Source organism: Myotis nattereri (genome assembly GCF_964212035.1).
Source record: "Myotis nattereri genome assembly, chromosome: 5".
Taxonomy (NCBI): domain Eukaryota; kingdom Metazoa; phylum Chordata; class Mammalia; order Chiroptera; family Vespertilionidae; genus Myotis; species Myotis nattereri.
Genome location: NC_138080.1, coordinates 4,805,525 through 4,813,456, shown reverse-complemented (window position 1 = coordinate 4,813,456; position 7,932 = coordinate 4,805,525). Strand labels below are relative to the sequence as shown.

General features: G+C 52.0%; 1 pseudogene across 1 annotated transcript; it reads left to right on the top strand.

The window, feature by feature from the left end:
- The first annotated feature begins 4,869 nt into the window (after positions 1-4,869).
- On the top strand, positions 4,870-5,972 carry LOC308519753 (poly(rC)-binding protein 2-like; annotated as a pseudogene). The gene has a single exon. The product of its transcript is annotated as a poly(rC)-binding protein 2-like (transcript).
- The last annotated feature ends 1,960 nt before the right edge of the window (positions 5,973-7,932 follow it).

Sequence of the window (7,932 nt, the reverse complement as noted above, 5' to 3'; positions counted from 1 at the left end):
GACTGTAAGGAGTACGCATAAAACGCGCGCATATGCACCTACATTGCGAGGGAGAAACTCTTCGAGATGGGAAAAAAGACGTGGCCGGCGGTTGTTTCCGCCCGGTTTCGAACCGGGGACCTTTCGCGTGTTAGGCGAACGTGATAACCACTACACTACGGAAACAGGCGGTAGCAGGCCCTTCCTCTGGGTCCTATAGGGTGTAGCCACGGTCACCGCCCGGGCCCGCAGGCCCGCCTCCCAGCCAGAGTCCCGGAATATGAACACTCCGGTGTCCCTGGGTAACGATTTTTGTCCAACTGTAGAGCGCGACCCGTTAATGGGTCGGGAAATCAGTCACGTCCAGAAATCAAAAAAAAGAAAAGAAAAAAAAAGAAAAAAGAAAAAATTGTGAACAAAGCAGCGGGCCTCGCAGAAGGGAAGGTAAAATGTAGCTTCGAAGACTTGAGCCTGGTTAACTCCGTCCATTACTGTGTTTATGGTTCTAGCTAGGCCCTGGTTCTATGGATCTGATAATCCAGATGGCTGCTAACTGACTAACCAGGGGTGGCATATATAGGATCTAGGGAGACAGTTGCAAGGTTTAAATTTTCACATAACTTGTTCCCTATTGACAGTTAAGAGCTAAAGAATTAAAATACACAAAATACGCCTGTCTAAGCGTGGTTTAGTGGGTGAGCATTGACCTATAAACCAAGACATGCCAGCCAGGACATATTCCCAGTGAAAGAGCCTGCAGGAGGCAGTTGGTTAATGACGCTCTCATCTTTGATGTTTCTATTTCCTTCTCCCTTCCTCTCTGAAGTCAACAAAAATATGTTAAAGAAGCACAAAATGCACTCAAAGTATATGAGATTTGAGTATATCTTCATCGAAATGTAAATTAAAATAAATACAAATAGGTAAAAATGAAATTAATTTTACACATGCTTTCAAAATAATTATATATTTCTTATAAGTTATATGAAATTATCTGTTTCAAGAGAGGAGATTGAAATGAATGAATATAAAATTTTAAGTCAGTGATATTTCAGTAAAGCTAAAATTTTATTAAATTTTGAAAACTTAATGAAATCTCTTAAGTATTTTATAAAAATAAAACTCATCAACCCTAGCATTTAATGTACAGAATTGGGATGCATTTTAATGTATGTTATACGTAGATCTACATATAAGCAAACTTAAAAGTAGTAATGATGGCTTAACATTGCAAAATATGACGCTTATTCCTGTGGAACCAGGAATAGGAACAGAGGCTGAGCCCTATGGAGTAAGAATCCTTGATGTGTGGTCAAGTCACCGGGAGCCTGCAGGTGTCCCAGTCCATGGATGCGTTACCACTGTCCTTTACTCGACCATCACTGGATTCTACACCTTTTGGCCCATTTGACTCCCTTGGCCTTGGTGGAGGCTCACCTGCTGCCTTTCCTCCTCCTCCAACTCCTCCGCCATCTCCCTGGACAGTCAGAGTCCCCCTCACAGCTTGACCCAACCTTTATCCCCACACCTGTGGCTCCAGCAATGACGGCTTTCCCCAAGCTTCAGATCCACGCATCCTAGAAATGTCCCCTTAGGCTTCTCCCAACCTGTTCAAGGTTGCTCTCATTACAGTAGCACCCACTTGTTTGCAGGGCGATATCCCAAGACCCCCCTCGACGCCTGAAACCAGAACTATGCTTTTTCCTGTGCGCACATAGGAATGTATAGGAAGTACATGTGCATGTGCGAATGGCCAGCACTAGTAGTCTTGCACCGGAGGGCCATTATTAAGTAAGAGAAAGGCGACTTGAACACAAGCACTTCAGTACCCTAACATGGGATCTGATAACCCAGATGGCTACTAACTGACTAACCAGGGGTGGCATATAAAGCTTGGAGGCCGTGGACAAAGGGATGATTCACATTCTGGGCCAGAGGGATTGACATGGCATGAGATTTCATCTTGCTACTGAGAATGGCGAACAATTTAAAACTCATGTTTATTTCTGGAGTTTTCCTTATTGATTTCAGAGAGGAAGGGGTAAGTGAGAGAGAGAAACATCAATGCTGAGAGAGAATTATCGATTGGCTGCCTCCTGCACCCCCCCCCCACCACTGGGGAGGGAGCCCACAACTCAGCCATGTGCCCTGACCTGGTGGTTCATAGGTGGACGCTCAATCACTGAGGCACACGGGTAGGTCTAACCACAATTTGCATTGGAATCCACAGCTTCTGTGCAAGACAAAATATCAAAGTTCACACTCTTCCAACACCATGGTGTTTAGATTCACATGTTGCAAGATAAGAGCGTAGTGACAGCAACGCTCCTATGAACAAGGACGGAACTGGCAACCCTGCCCATTTTACAAACTGCAATCTATTCTGAGCAGGCTGCCCTCCCGGGGCATCAGGCTACCGTGTCTCCCCAAGTTGGGCTACACTTCGCTTTCTATGATCATCAGGCTGCTCTTGGGGTCTCCTGTGTATGGGGGAGACTTCTCCAGCCGGAAAAGGACACAGTCAACGAAAGGAATGCATTTCAACTGCAGTTAAGGACAACTTCTGTGACAAGACCAGTGACCGAGGCTGTTCAGGTTAGGTAGGGTGTTCCAAAATAAAGGGTATTTTACATTCCTTTATGTGTGGGAGAAATGTAGAGGCTGGAATGTGTGGGACAACGTTTCACAAAAGATCAACACTTAAAATCGAGGGTAGAGAGGATAATCTGAAGATGAGGGTCTCAGATAACAAAAGGCACCTCGCCTCTTTCTTGACCTGGACACCAGGCGGCGGCGCTGAGAGAGCGGAATCCCGACTTCTCCATCACCTCGCAAGGGGCTGGCACCTCTCAGGACTAAGGACTGATGAACGTCCAGGGCGAGTCCTGGGGTCCCATTGCAGCTTCAGGGAGCTACTGGTCTTTCTTTGGTCTTCTGGTAACAGAGGCACCTGGCCCGTGTTGAAGGTAGGCAGGCGGGTTTCAGCCCGTGGAACGGTGCACCGTCTGCAAAAGAGAACACGCCCAACGCGGGACTCCAACCCACAACATGGACATGAAGAGCCTCATACTCGATGGTGTGAACTAGCTGGGCAACAGCTAATGCTTGGTCTCAGGAGACCAAGACTCAGATGCAGGGATGGGGACCAAGGCTCAGATGCAGGGATGGGGACCAAGACTCAGATGCAGGGATGGGGACCAAGGCTGATGCTGGGACGGGGACCAAGGCTCAGATGCAGGGATGAGGACCAAGGCTCAGATGCAGGGATGGGGACCAAGGCTCAGATGCAGGGATGGGGACCAAGACTCAGATGCAGGGATGGGGACCAAGACTCAGATGCAGGGATGGGGACCAAGACTCAGATGCAGGGATGGGGACCAAGACTCAGATGCAGGGATGGGGACCAAGACTCAGATGCAGGGATGGGGACCAAGACTCAGATGCAGGGACCGGGACCAAGGCTCAGATGCAGGGATGGGGACCAAGACTCAGATGCAGGGATGGGGACCAAGGCGCAGATGCAGGGATGAGGACCAAGACTCAGATGCAGGGATGAGGACCAAGACTCAGATGCAGGGATGGGGACCAAGACTCAGATGCAGGGATGAGGACCAAGACTCAGATGCAGGGATGGGGACCAAGGCTCAGATGCAGGGATGGGGACCAAGGCTCAGATGCAGGGATGGGGACCAAGGCTCAGATGCAGGGATGAGGACCAAGACTCAGATGCAGGGATGGGGACCAAGGCTCAGATGCAGGGATGAGGACCAAGACTCAGATGCAGGGATGGGGACCAAGGCGCAGATGCAGGGATGGGGACCAAGGCTCAGATGCAGGGATGAGGACCAAGACTCAGATGCAGGGATGGGGACCAAGACTCAGATGCAGGGATGGGGACCAAGGCTCAGATGCAGGGATGAGGACCAAGGCTCAGATGCAGGGATGAGGACCAAGACTCAGATGCAGGGATGAGGACCAAGACTCAGATGCAGGGATGGGGACCAAGGCTCAGATGCAGGGACCGGGACCAAGGCTCAGATGCAGGGACCGGGACCAAGGCTCAGATGCAGGGATGGGGACCAAGACTCAGATGCAGGGACCGGGACCAAGGCTCAGATGAAGGGACCGGGACCAAGACTCAGATGCAGGGATGGGGACCAAGACTCAGATGCAGGGATGGGGACCAAGACTCAGATGCAGGGATGGGGACCAAGGCTCAGATGCAGGGATGGGGACCAAGGCTCAGATGCAGGGATGGGGACCAAGACTCAGATGCAGGGATGAGGACCAAGACTCAGATGCAGGGATGGGGACCAAGACTCAGATGCAGGGATGAGGACCAAGACTCAGATGCAGGGATGAGGACCAAGACTCAGATGCAGGGATGGGGACCAAGACTCAGATGCAGGGATGAGGACCAAGACTCAGATGCAGGGATGAGGACCAAGACTCAGATGCAGGGATGGGGACCAAGGCTCAGATGCAGGGATGAGGACCAAGACTCAGATGCAGGGATGGGGACCAAGGCTCAGATGCAGGGATGAGGACCAAGACTCAGATGCAGGGATGGGGACCAAGGCTCAGATGCAAGGACCGGGACCAAGGCTCAGATGCAGGGATGGGGATACACTTTAAGAACCAACTGTGGAGACCAGCAGAGGCAGCAGCCGGAGCAGCCGCAGCCTGCGCCCTCTCCCGCCCGCCCGCCCTCCACCGGCCGGGGTCTCTTTCCCCCTTCCTCCTCCACCCCCCTTCCTCCTCCGCCCGCCCGCGGGGCCCCCCCTCGCCTTCCCGCCCGCTCCCCTTTTCCCCTCAGTCGCCTCGCGCCTGCAGTTCTTGGCTTTCACCCTCCCTTCCCCGCACCAGTGACCAAAGACTTGACCACTCAAAGTCCAGCTCCCCAGAATACTGCTCGACATGGACACCGGTGTGATTGAAGGTGGATTAAACGTCACTCTCACCATCCGGCTACTTAGGCATGGAAAGGAAGTTGGCAGTATCATCGGAAAGAAAGGAGAACCAGTTAAGAAGATGCGTGAGGAGAGTGGTGCACGTATCAACATCTCAGAAGGGAACTGTCCTGAGAGAATTATCACTTTGGCTGGACCCACGAATGCCATCTTCAAAGCCTTCGCTATGATCACTGACAAACTGGAAGAGGACATCAGCAGCTCTATGACCAATAGCACAGCTGCCAGTAGACCCCCAGTCACCCTGCGGCTGGTGGTGCCTGCTAGTCAGTGTGGCTCTCTCATTGGGAAAGGAAATAAGAGAGAGTACAAGAGCTCAAGTCCAGGTGGCAGGGGATATGCTCCCCAACTCAACTGAGCGGGCCATCACCATTGCTGGCATCCCACAATCCATCATTGAGTGTGTGAAACAGATCTGCGTGGTCATGTTGGAGTCCCCCCGAAGGGCGTGACCATCCCGGACCGGCCCAAGCCGTCCAGTTCACCAGTCATCTTTGCAGGTGGCCAGGCCTATACCATTCAAGGACAGTATGCCATTCCACAGCCAGATTTGACCAAGCTGCACCAGTTGGCAATGCAACAGTCTCATTTTCCCATGACGCATGGCAACACCGGATTCAGTGCAGGTTTGGATGCATCTGCTCAGACTACTTCTCATGAACTCACCATTCCAAATGATCTGATTGGCTGCATAATCGGGCGTCAAGGCGCCAAAATCAATGAGATCCGTCAGATGTCTGGGGCGCAGATCAAAATTGCGAACCCAGTGGAAGGATCCACTGATAGGCAGGTTACCATCACTGGTTCTGCTGCCAGCATTAGCCTGGCTCAATATCTAATCAATGTCAGGCTTTCTTCGGAGACGGGTGGCATGGGGAGCAGCTAGAACAATGCAGATTCATCCATAATCCCTTTCTGCTGTTCACCACCACCCATGATCCATCTGTGTACTTTCTGAACAGTCAGCGATTCCAGGTTTTAAATAGTTTATAAATTTTCAGTTTCTACACACTTTATCATCCACTCGTGATTTTTTAATTAAAGCTTTTTAATTCCTTTCTCTGTTCAGCTGTTAATGCTGAGATCCATATTTAGTTTTATAAGCTTCTCCCTGTTTTTTTGTTTTTGTTTTTGTGTTTTGGTGTTTTTTTTGGCTCATGAATTTTTGTTTGTTTGTCATGGAAATGTAAGTGGAATATTAATACATTTCAGTTTAGTTCTGTAATGTCAGGAATTTTTCAAAAAAATTAAAAGATGGACTGGAAAAAAAAAAGAACCAACTGTGGCACATCTACACGATGGAATACTACGCTGCTGTAAAAAAGAAGGAACTCTTACCATTTGCAATAGCATGGATGGAACTGGAGAGCATTATGCTAAGTGAAATAAGCCAGTCAGAGAAAGGAAAATACCACATGATCTCACTCATTTCTGGATAGTAAAGACCATTATAAACTGATGAACAAAAGTAGATACAGAGGCAGAGCAGCATGGAACAGACCCTCAAACTACAGCGGGAAGGCTGGGGAGGTTGGGGGGCGGGGGTAAGAGATCAACCGAAGGACTTGTATGCATGCATAAAAGCATAACCCATGGACACAAGACACTGCGGGGTAGGGGAGGCCGGGGGAAGGTCAAGGGGTGGGGGGTGGGGAAGGAGACATATGTAATACCCTTTGTAATACTTTAAGCAATAAAACAAAATTAAAAAAAAAAAAAAGAACCAACTGTGCAAGCACTATGGAGCGGCCGCGTGTGCCCGGCTCCGTTCCCCGACGTGGGAGAGATGGCCCAGCCGCTCCCGAGGGGAAGATCAAGATCAAAAGAAGGGCTGAGGTTCCAGACCGGGATTTACACTGCGAGCACCGGGGAGGGCCTGCGGTGGTTCCGCTTCCGCCCCTGACCCCCCAAAACAGAGATACAGGTAGGCAGGCACACGCCCTTCTCCCGTGAGACAGCCACCTGTCCTCGACGTGCTGGGGTGAGGAGGTGACCGTACAGGTAGAAACGAGACCAAAAAGAAACCGTTGTTTCCGCCCGGTTTCGAACCGGGGACCTTTCGCGTGTGAGGCGAACGTGATATCCACTACACTACGGAAACCGCTGCTCCCGGAGCCGGCAGGCACCTCCCTGAGTCCACCCGGGCCGGCCGGCGGGCGACTGGACGCCAAGCGCCCGGGGGCTCCCCGCGCCGCCGCCGAGCTGCGCGCAGGTGTCGGGGCCGCAGTTTCTGGCCCCGCAGGGCCCGCCGCTCCCGGGCGGCCTCGGGCAGCCCAGCCACCGGGGTGCGCGGTCTGGGCCGCACCCGCTTAGGAGGCACAGGCCCCCCTGGAGCGCCCCCACCCGCACCCCGCACCCCGCAGCGCCGGCACTCACGGGGGTTCCGTACAAGAACAATGGCCCTGTAACTTCCACGCACTTTTTTTTAAATTAAACGACACATTTTATTTTTTTAAAATTAAACGACACATTTTTAAAAAGCTTCATGAATCACAGCATTGCTCTCGCACAAATAATCTACGGGACAGAGACGCTCACGGCGACATCTCAGGCAGCGCTCCCACCCGGATAGCCCTTCTCGGCGCCCCACACCGTCCCGAGCCCCCGCGCTGCGGCCGGACCCACGGAAGCGGATCTCGGAGTTTCCGGGTCTCGCGGAGCAAGAGGGGCGCGCAGCTGGCGGAGTCGATGGCACTTAGAAAAGTTTTTCTTTTTCTTTAAGGCAATACACTCATTGGGCTCGAAATCCAAAAGGTACAGAACGACACAGACGGAAAAGTGCCCCTCCCACCCGGCCGCCGGCGCCCGCACAGCACGTCTGCTCCGGGGGCTCTTCCGGCGGCAGCGGGGCGCGGCCTCTGAGCACCTCGCCGGGCGCCACGCAGCGCGACGTGGGCTCCGGCTGCAGAGCAAAACCCTCTAAGAGGCTCCGTCATGCTCATTTCATGCGAGCGGACACGGGACCATGAAAACATGGAGCACA